The sequence below is a fragment of the Helianthus annuus genome, chromosome 11, assembly GCF_002127325.2.
Source record: "Helianthus annuus cultivar XRQ/B chromosome 11, HanXRQr2.0-SUNRISE, whole genome shotgun sequence".
Taxonomy (NCBI): domain Eukaryota; kingdom Viridiplantae; phylum Streptophyta; class Magnoliopsida; order Asterales; family Asteraceae; genus Helianthus; species Helianthus annuus.
Genome location: NC_035443.2, coordinates 53,298,592 through 53,310,334, shown reverse-complemented (window position 1 = coordinate 53,310,334; position 11,743 = coordinate 53,298,592).

The window sequence follows — 11,743 nt, the reverse complement described above, 5'->3', positions numbered from 1 at the left end:
TGGTTGTACATAATCTTGTTTGAATAAGGGTTATTTATGTTATGAGTGTTGAAGAACTTGATGAATGTGCCTTGAATATATGAAGAATTACTTGAATATGCTTTGAATGTGTTATGAATATTTGAATTCTGCTTTGTTTGATCTATTTCGGTTAATGTTTAGACAAGAAAACATGTTTAAGTGGATAGTACACAAATAGGGTGCATGCAATTGGAATTCTATTGGATAGTACAACTGTGCAGAATCAGCAACTGTTTGGGAGTCGAGACCCCTGGTTGCGACTCGAAATCTCCACGTTACGACACCAGTTGCGAGTCGAGAACACCTGGTTACGACTCGCAACCATAACATGACAAGCCGAGACCACGGTTGCGACACAGGTTACGAGTCCCGTTGCGACTCGAGACCTTAGCATGATCACCCGAGACCATGATTGCGAGTCCGGTTACGACTCGCAACCAAAAGCAGCACAACCCGAGACCACGTAGTTGCGAGTCTTGTTGCGACTCGCAACCACACTTAATGGGCTTGCTTAATTTTGGGCCTCCGATTTATGGGCCGGGCTTATGGGCTTTCTGTGTTAACTGTTACTGCGGGTTTTGGGCTGAGTAGTTGGGTTGAACTTATGGGCTGTATGTGTTACTATTAACTGAATATGTTAACCTGTACACCGTGATTGCTACTTGTACGTGCACTGCTTGGTTAGAATCTGATTATAAATGGTATCTATGTTAGGACGTAGTTGACCACTTGCAACTTGACCGACCCTTCTGTGATTAACTGCCGAGCAAACCAAGGTGAGTTCACACCCTCTACAAAGCATGGGATTCCCTGGGTTGGGAACGGGGTTAAGGAACGTGGGTTCCTCGTCCTCCTTGGGTAGGACAGCAGTGGTTCAGGAATGTGATTCCTCGTCCGGATGGACGGATAACTCGTACTAGACCAAAACTCCATCACGAAGTCCCTCCTTTTTATATCGACTTAATCGCCGGGCCAATGGCGAGCGGGTCATTAGTTAGATAGCGCTATTTAGGTCTGACAAACCTCACACCGTGCCGCAGAGGGCGGGCGTGAACTAATGGATCTGGGGCACGTCAATGATGATAGACATTGATGTTTTCAGGGCACATAAACATGACTACAGTCAGCAGTCGATATGGTAACGAGTCTAGTGTACGCATGGGGTAGCCCCCACGGCCGAAATGCCTGATAACTAACATGGGGTAGCCCCCACGGCTGGAATGCCGGAGTAACCGGGAATGAACAAGTCACGTTTTCAAACTATGGGGTAACCCCCACGGCAGGATGCCAGATAAAGGAAACTGTTTTCGAAACAACTAAAACGAACACCCAACTGTGAACTCACTCAACTAGTTGTTGACTCGTTACTACATGCTTTGCAGGACCATAGGTACTCAGATGGAGCTTGCATGGAGGAGAGTCGTTGTGGGACACGGATTGCTGCGTGCCATGTTCTATTTGAAAACATTCGAACTTATGTTTTAACTTTAAACTTATGCTTCCGCTTGCAACTTAAATTTGGTTTTGTTGGAACACCAATCGTATTGGTTAAACTTTTATGATTATTTATATGCTTGTTCAGTATGATTGGTGGCTGGATCCTGGTCAGTCACGCCTCCAAGCGGTAGTATTCCGCGGGTGGATTTTGGGGGTGTGACAGTTAAGGGAACGGTTTGGTAAGGGTCTTGCCCTTGTTCAGCGTTTAGAGGTCCTGCTTGGGACCTGGGTCAAATTTAGTAGGATCTCCTTCAATGCCCATAGGTATTGGATGGCGGGGATCCAAACTCTTTGACCCCCTCATAAGTTAACTACTATTAATACTATAACCCGGCTATTTAGGACTGTATCCCTGCTGACTCAGACTACTTAGCCGAGGGTAACGTCACCGCCAGAAGCGGGGCCTACCACAATTTGCATTAATAACTTAATTCATTATCTTTCAATAATCCGACCCTTTAGGATTGTATCCTTGCTGACTCAAACTACTGGGTTGAGGGTAACGTCGCCTTCAAAAGAGGGGCCTACTACAATAACTAAGATAATCTCTTAAACAAGTGCAAAAGTGCGAAAATAATCAAAGGTTATACTAATACACGTGTCGGATCCAAGTGATTCATCTTGTCTATCTGTTTTTATTTTTATTTTTATTTTCAGCATTTAGTTAGTTTTTATTTTTCTTAGTTTAAAACATTCTTCTAACCTTTTTGATTTGATTAGACGTTGAGGATAAACCGGTATTAAAAGCTCTTGTGTCCTTGGACGACCTCGGTATCTTACCAACACTATACTACGTCCACGATGGGTGCACTTGCCCATATGTGTGTTTAGTGTTAGTGAATATCGTGTTTTATAAATTTAAAACTTGGCTAAAAGTGTAAAAAGGGCTTAAATATACATCTAAATTATAACACACTTCACGCACATCAAGTTTTTGGCGCCGTTGCCGGGGACACAAGGATTTTAAGAAAGCTTAAAATCGACGGCCTAATCAGTTTTTCAAAACTCTTTTTTTAAAACGCGCGCATTTTTCTGCATTTTAGTTTAGTTTTGCATTTACAGTAGCCTGAACACGGGGCCGTGCTCACTGAACACGCCCCCGTGCTGCATATTTTTAGAGTAGATACCCAGATACAGAGTCTGAACACGGGGCCGTGCTCACTGAACACGCCCCCGGGCTCAACGTGACCAGTAAATTTAATTAAAACGCCCAGATACAGTCCCTGAACACGGGGCCGTGTTCACTCAACACGGGGCCGTGTCCAGCTTCTGTTTCCGTCTTATTTTTGTTATCTGGTCCCGAGACTCAGTTGTGATCTGTTGAGTGATTCTTATGGATCAATACTCAAGAGGTTACAACTACACCTATGATGAGGATGATTATAGGGGTAATTATTGTACTAATTGTCGTAATACACGCTCGGTTCAATATGATACTTCATATCAACCATCCAATTCATACAACCATTATGAGGAGCCCAGGTACGAGCCATTAACTTCATACACATCCTATGAAGACCAAAGGTATGAACCTACTCCCTCATACTCATATTTTGATGAACCAAGGTATGAGCCTTCATACTCATACTTTGAAGATTCAACATATGAGCCACCACCTTCATACACTTATTATGAGGAACCATGGCGTGAACAACCCACCTCATATGAGTACTATGAAGAACAAAGTTTCGACCCTTATCCATCGTATGCTTACAATGAAGAACAATGGTGTGAACCATCTACTTCATATGAGTACTATGAGGAACCAAGGATCGAACAACAGGATTCAAGCTTTGAGGATCCAAATTCTTTCAATCTCACCGAAGTGACCAATAGGATATTAGAACACATTAAAACTATCGAACGTTGCATAAAGGAATCTCGCGTAAGGGAAGAGGAATCCCGCGCAAGAGAAGAGCTAAAAAATGATAATGACGTAGAGATAGTTGAAAGTGTAAAAATGGAAGAACAAGAAAGTGAAAAACCAACACATGAGTTAAACAACGAAAATGGTGAGTCCGATAACGCTAAAATTCAAGAAGAGTCTAATTTTGAAGAAATTAACCTCTTGTCACCTACTTTCGAAAATCATTGTTTAATAACCCCTCATGCCAAGTTTTTAAAAGAGTTAAACACTAGTGCTAAAATCAAAAACTTAGTAAGTGTTAAGTTAACTAATGATCAAACCTCGCTAATAAAAGAAGATCCTTTTGAAATTAACATTACACCGGTTCCATGTTTCTTTCAAAATTCATTTATTAGCAATATCACCATCGATAAGGATCTTTGTGTTAACATAATGCCTAACTACATTTTTGAAAAATTAAGTGTTAGTGATTTTACTCCACTTCAAATACCCATTTTTCTATCCAATCGGAAAGTAATAAAATCAATCGGTGTAGTTGAAGATGTTTTGGTTCAAACAAATCAAATGGTAATCCCAACCGACTTCGTCATCCTAGATGACGCCCCCTTAGTCTTGGGAAAACCTTTTGTACAAACTCATAGAGCTTTGAAAAACCGGAAATTTAACAATCTACCTCTCCAATTAGGGGCATTCAAAAGGAGCATAGATCTTGAGCGCTCAATGAAATATCCTTTTGGCAACAATGACCCCCTAATTGAAGATGAAGCTGAACCACCCGATACAACCAACGAAGAGGACCACTTTGTCGAGGAAGAGATAGCCATAGAACAAACTTTTAAGGTTCTTGATCTTGATGAGCCACAAAATAAGGTGTCTTCTAAAGACCCACCCATTGAGCTCAAAGAACTTCCTAAAGGTTTGGAATATGCTTTCCTAGGCAAAGAAGGTAGTTTACCCGTAATTATTTCATCTAAATTAAGTAATAAAGAAAAAGAGAAATTAGTTAACCTACTTAAAAAACACAAAAACGCGATCGCTTGGAAGCTTGTAGATATTAAAGGAATAAGCCCTTCCATGTGCACGCACAAAATTTTAATGAATGATGACTACAAGACGGTAATTCAACCACAACGAAGAGTGAACCCCAATGTTCAAGAAGTGGTTAAGAATGAAGTCATCAAACTACTCGACGCCGGACTAATCTACCCTATCTCCGATAGCCCATGGGTAAGTCCCGTTCAAGTAGTCCCAAAGAAAGGAGGTATGACGGTAATAACTAACGAGAAAAATGAATTAATACCAACGAGAACCGTCACAGGATGGAAAGTCTGTATAGATTATAGGCGATTAAATGAAGCGACTAGGAAAGACCACTTTCCTTTGCCCTTCATTGATCAAATGTTAGAAAGATTATCCGGTCATAAATTTTATTGTTTCTTAGATGGTTTTTCAGGTTACTTTCAAATACCGGTAGCACCAGAAGACCAAGAGAAAACAACTTTCACATGTCCCTACGGAACTTTTGCATATCGACGCATGCCATTCGGTCTATGTAATGCGCCTGCAACATTCCAACGTTGTATGGTAGCCATTTTCCATGATATGATCGAAAAGACAATGGAAGTCTTCATGGATGACTTTTCCATCTTTGGAGACTCATATGACCAATGCCTCGATAATCTTGAACGAATGCTATCCCGATGTGAGGAAACTAACCTCGCCCTTAACTGGGAAAAATGCCATTTCATGGTAACAGAGGGAATAGTACTCGGTCACAAAATCTCAAGCGAAGGAATGGAAGTTGATCGAGCAAAAATAGAGACTATTTCTCGATTACCTCCTCCATCCTCCGTGCGAGCAATCAGAAGTTTCCTAGGACATGCCGGATTTTATAGAAGGTTTATCAAAGACTTTTCAAAAATTTCAAGGCCTCTAACAAAATTACTTGAAAAAGATGCACCCTTCATCTTTGACAAGGAATGCAATCAAGCATTTCTAACCCTCAAGGAAATGCTAGTCAATGCACCTATCATGATAGCGCCAGATTGGAAATTTCCTTTCGAAATCATGTGCGATGCAAGTGACTTTGCTGTTGGAGCAGTCTTGGGACAAAGAAAAGAAAAACATTTCCACCCAATTTATTATGCTAGTAAAACTCTTAATGATGCGCAAGAAAATTATACAACTACAGAAAAAGAATTACTAGCGGTGGTATTTGCTTTTGATAAATTTCGTTCTTATCTTTTTCTTTCTAAAACAGTAGTCTATACAGACCATGCAGCCATCAGGTACCTCTTCAAGAAGCAAGATGCAAAACCCCGTTTGATAAGATGGATTCTACTCCTCCAAGAATTCGACATTGAAATCAAGGACAAAAGAGGAGCAGAAAACACTGCTGCAGATCATCTCTCACGCTTAGAAGACCCAGCTTTGGAGACAACCAGAGACGAGCAAATCAACGAGAAATTTCCCACGGAATCCTTGGAAATGATGGAAAGTAGACAAGAACCATGGTATGCCGACTACGCTAATTTCTTAGCTAGCGGTGTAGTCACCAAAGGATGGCCACATCATCAAAGAAAAAAATTCTTTGCTGATGTAAAGCATTACTTTTGGGAAGACCCCTATCTTTTCAAAATGTGTGCCGACCAGCTCATCCGAAGGTGTGTCTATGGTAATGAAGCACGAAGAATTCTCCATCATTGTCATGAGGGTCCATACGGAGGACATCATGGTGCCGCAAGTACCGCACGAAAGGTATTTGATTCAGGATTTTACTGGCCGACCATTTACAAGGATGCACAAAACCTTGTAAAGACATGTGATGCCTGCCAAAGATCAGGTAATATTTCTTCCAAAAACGAAATGCCTCAAAATGGCATTCTCGTCTGTGAAATCTTTGATGTGTGGGGACTCGATTTCATGGGACCTTTCCCACCTTCAAAGGGAAACAAATATATACTTGTGGCAGTCGATTACTTGTCTAAATGGGCAGAGGCCGAGGCTCTTCCAACAAATGATGGAAGAGTGGTGGTAAAATTTCTGAAAAAGCTGTTCTCTCGTTTCGGGACACCAAAAGCTTTGATAAGTGATAGAGGTACCCATTTTTGCAATCATCAACTCGAAAAAATATTAACAAGGTATGGGGTCTATCACCGGGTCTCAACGGCATATCATCCTCAAACAAATGGGCAAGCCGAAGTGACTAATCGAGGTTTAAAACGAATACTTGAAAAAACCGTAGGAATAAATAAAAAAGAATGGGCCGATAAATTAGACGACGCTTTATGGGCTTTTCGAACTGCTTATAAAACCACTATAGGCACAACCCCATATAAACTCGTCTATGGAAAAAGTTGTCACTTGCCAGTAGAAATAGCTCACAAAGCCTACTGGGCAATAAAAAACGTAAACTTAGATTTGGAAAATGCCGGTAAAAATCGATTTTGTCAAATAAACGAATTAGACGAGCTTAGGAATTGTGCGTATTCTAACTCCGAAATTTATAAAGAAAGAATGAAAAATGTACATGATAAATATATTAAATCTAATGAATTTCGGGTTGGAGACCAAGTTCTATTGTTTAATTCACGACTTCGATTATTTCCTGGTAAGTTAAAATCTAGGTGGTCAGGACCTTTTTCCGTCACCCATGTTTTTCCACACGGTGCAGTAGAAATTAAAACTCGAAATGGGACACCATTTAAAGTCAATGGCCAACGGCTGAAACTCTACCGAGGATCCATTGAGGATGAGGAAGAGGAGATCTCACTTCAAACGGTTAACGAATAAACTCATACCAGACATGTTACAGGTAAGTGTACGTTTAAAAAAAACCGGTAAATCTTCTAACCATTTTCGGAAATAAGGGGCATGCACACGAGCACATAAAAAAAAAAATTTCAAAAACTTTGCCCGGCACGGGGCCGTGTCGAGGCAACTGTCGGGATAAAACCCTCTTTTCTTATCAGTTACACCATTCTACACGCCCCGTTTAGCCGAAAACTCTCTGGTTCGAGGCGATTTTCTGCAGTTTTTCTACGTCACCACCGAATCTAACAACGTCAAGATGTCGAAATTCACAAGGTTTAGCGCAAATGAACTGGACGCTAGGGCATGGTACGAGGTTCTACAAACAAGACCGGAAGAGTACCCAAGGCGGGCGTGTACTGATTTGCTAACCATGGTAAACCAACTTGACCGCTTCAACAACATTGTGAGGGGTCCACTGCATGTCGCATTGACCACCCGACTACGATCGGTACATCAATGCACGATGGAGTTCTATAGCACCTTCATTTTCAACTCGAGGCGCGAACCGTTTGATCATGACGCGGTCGAATTTCGATGTGGAGGGCCCACATTTAGAACCTCCATGGCACAGTTTGGAGCCATCATTGGGCTGTACAGTGAAGAGGAAGCGGGGAATGAAGAGAATACAGGGGGGTTACGAGACTTGGATGCAACCGAACGCCAAGCCGCATGGGCTCAAATAGGTGAAGGAATCTACAACCCGAGCAGCACCAAAAGCACCAAACTGAGGGACCCGTTATACCGCTACATCCACAGGCTCCTCACTTACTCGCTGGACCAACGCCATGACAGTAGTGGCGTTGTTGGGTTGAAAGATTTGGTTGTCCTTCACTGCATCCACAACCAGAAGCCTCTAGATGTTCCGTACCTCCTACTGCGAAACATGCACCTAAACCGCCTTGCTCATGCTCCTACACCGATCTTCTTCGGAGGATGGGTGTACCGTCTTTTCAAGCACTTCACGAATATCCCAAGGTCCTTCGAAAGGAGTCCATGGTCGGGACGGGTCGATTATCACATTTGCCGATCCATGAACTTGCTTTATGAAGCGGAGGACGGGACGGTGAGCTTTCAGAGAACGCAAGGCTATGCATGGAACCCGCAAGAGGCTCTAGTTCTTCATGCACCACATCCCCATTTTCAGTATCCACCCCAAGGCGATGCGGGCCAATCCTCCTCTCAAGGAGGTGGTTTTCCTAACTTTCAAAGTTTACATGATCTTTTGCAGGAAAACCTCATGTGCTCAAGGAACACCTACAACCTCGCCAACAACACACACCACCGGGTTGGAGCTATCGAACGCAACATTAACGATATACAAGATGATATCGGTAGCATCCGGGAGTACATGGCGAGGCAAGGGGATGGAGGTGATGGTAGTGATGAAGACATGGAGTAGGAGGCTTGGAGGAACAAGGGGCTGGCTGGTGATGAGCCCACAGGTTTGAATGCCCTTCTTATCTATCAAACAATTCATGGCCTGCGTGCCATTTGTCGAACAATTTACTTTCCCTAACTACTTTTTATCTTTATTTTGTTTTTACTTTATGTTTGGATAATGTTTAACAATGGTAATTTAGGATGGTTTGTGCTTGGTTGGTTGGTATTAAGTGATTAAACAGGTGCAATGCAAGGGTTAAAGTGCTAAACATTAGCACTTGCAGCCCCAGGATGGAGAAACCGGGAGAAAAACCTATTTTTCGGGCTAACAGACTGTCCACACGGGGACGTGTCCAGCCGACACGCCCCCGTGTCCATCTCCCAGATATGCTGTTTGGCTACTGACCTGCAATTTTTTGCCCGACACGTGGTCGTGTCCAGCCGACACGCCCCCGTGTTCACCTTCTGTAAGTTATCGTTACTGGCAGTTCACCACGGGGTCGTGTCCAATGGGCACGGGGCCGTGTTCAGACTGCCAGTAACATAAATCTTTGCTTTTTAACCCACTTTTATACATTCTAATCAACCAAAAACATCATTTTTGGACACATTGAGGACAATGTGTAATTTAAGTGTGGGGGGGATGCTAAAACACTTGAAATTTTGCAAAATCCTAAACACAAGCCTTACACAAAACTCTATTGGAACCGCTAAACACCCCCAAATTTTTTTTTCAAAAACTTTTTCATTTTTTTTATTTACTTGTCTTAGTTTAAGTTGGGAATAACAAGTTCTAAAAAGGTTATATTTTTACAAGTTTACAACCGATAGCGTCGTGATAAAAAAAAAGAACCAACATAAGAAAATTATGAAACGGTATAACAAGTCTAGTTAAAAATTCGATTATATATGCTTGGTCACATTAAAAACCCATTCCCACAAAAGTGAGTTTTGAGCCTTTATTGAGCACAAAAATACACATATCTAGATTAAATGCTCATTTTTCGTTTCTTGTGTGAATAGCCGCTCGGTCCTTACAAATCTAGAACTTGCCACGACGATACATTCCCGGTCCTTACCAACTTAAACCCAAGTAAGTAAATGATGGAGGCATTAGGACTAACCATTTTTTCTTTCAAAACCATTATTTTTCATTTTTTTTACCTACCCAAAATCCCCCTAGATAGCCCCTTTGAGCCTAAACCTTTCATTTCATTACCCCAAAACCCTTTTTACCCACCAAAAACCTTTTTATTTTCTTTTTATTTTAGTAACAAGTTCGCTTTTTCGTAAACATCACCTTTTTATGTGACGATGAAAAATATATATATATATATATATATATATATATATGATGAAGTCAAAAACAAACAAAAGCTATAAAAGCTTGTTTGGAGAAATACTTCAAAATAAAAAGTCACTAAAAACAAGGTACTTCACGAAAACCGACGCTTGTTACGATTTTCGCCCTTTTTACTAACCACTAATCAACCACCCACCTTTAAACCCAAGCCTTCACCCAAAAAAGTCCTCTTGATATTTACAAAGGTAAAAAGTTAAAAAGGAGGAGGATTGATTGCTTGGCAAGCCTATGGAAGACGTAAGTTCCGTGCCGCTCTCGAGTGATTCACTAAAATATACACCTTCAGCCGAGTGTTGAGTGATCTCCCGTGAGGTATGTGAACTTGTATATAAATGGAATTTTAATAAGGCATGCTATGCCCAAATAAGTAATTCATCTTATGAAAAGTTCAAAATAAATCATAACGAATAGAATTGTAAATAAATAAAAATAAAACCTATAAAAACCTTGGACTCCCGACACTCTAGGACAAGCTAAAAAACTTCTCTTCTACCTATTCCATTTGGGAGTGTAAGCCACATTTAAAGAGTTTTGCTTGAGGACAAGCAAAAGTTCAAGTGTGGGGGTATTTGATGTGTGTAAAATGCAACATATAAAACACATCAATTAAGGCATAAAACTAACCCTTTTTAAGTACTAATGTTGGAAAAATAGTGTTTTTGTCTTCCTTTTGTATTTTCAGGATGAAATGAGCTCAAAATCACAAAAGAAGCAAAAAGACTACTAATTCTACCATAAATACAAGAAAAGGAACAAAAGTGGATTGCCCGGACCCTCAACGGCACCTCCCAAGGCAAAGGAGAAGAAACAGAGTCTGAACACGCCCCGTGTCCAGCGAACACGGGGGCGTGCCCAGGAAGCAGCAGAAAAGACAAACCAGTAGAAGCTTCCATTACCCACCACGGGGCCGTGTCCAGCGAGCACGGGGGCGTGGTGAAAGTACAGCAGGCGCATTATTTGTAATTCGCAATTACAATTAATGAGGAGAGAGAGTGTCAGGCGGGCACGGGGCCGTGTCCAGCGGACACGGGGCCGTGTCCAGCCTTCTGTTCAGCCTATAAATAGAGGAGCTTGGCTTCATTCTCTCTCATCCCTTGGCACACCACCTCTCTCACACCTCATCCACCACCCACCACCACCATAACACCATCATCCACCACCATCATCCATTGTCCATCGTAGAGTGTGTGAGTCGTCTCGGGATCCAAGATTGATCGTAAGAGTTCTTGACAATCAAGGCCATGTTTGCCTAAGTCTCTTACATCACTTGGTGAAGACAAGTGTTTAGTATAATACTTTTTATTTTTAATCTTTTGCACTTTTTATTTGGTTTTGTATTAATGACTTTAATAACTAGTTACTTATGTTGAAGGTGATCTTTCCTTATCGTTTGTCCGTGGTGTCTTGGCGTTATTTTACTCTCTATATAAAATAAAAGATTTTCACCATTCATATCTCCACGGTCTATATGGAGGTATGTTGGCTACCTGGTCGGGGGTTAAGGGAACGGTTTGGTAAGGGTCTTGCCCTTGTTCAGCGTTTAGAGGTCCTGCTTGGGACCTGGGTCAAATTTAGTAGGATCTCCTTCAATGCCCATAGGTATTGGATGGCGGGGATCCAAACTCTTTGACCCCCTCATAAGTTAACTACTATTAATACTATAACCCGGCTATTTAGGACTGTATCCCTGCTGACTCAGACTACTTAGCCGAGGGTAACGTCACCGCCAGAAGCGGGGCCTACCACAATTTGCATTAATAACTTAATTCATTATCTTTCAATAATCCGACCCTTTAGGATTG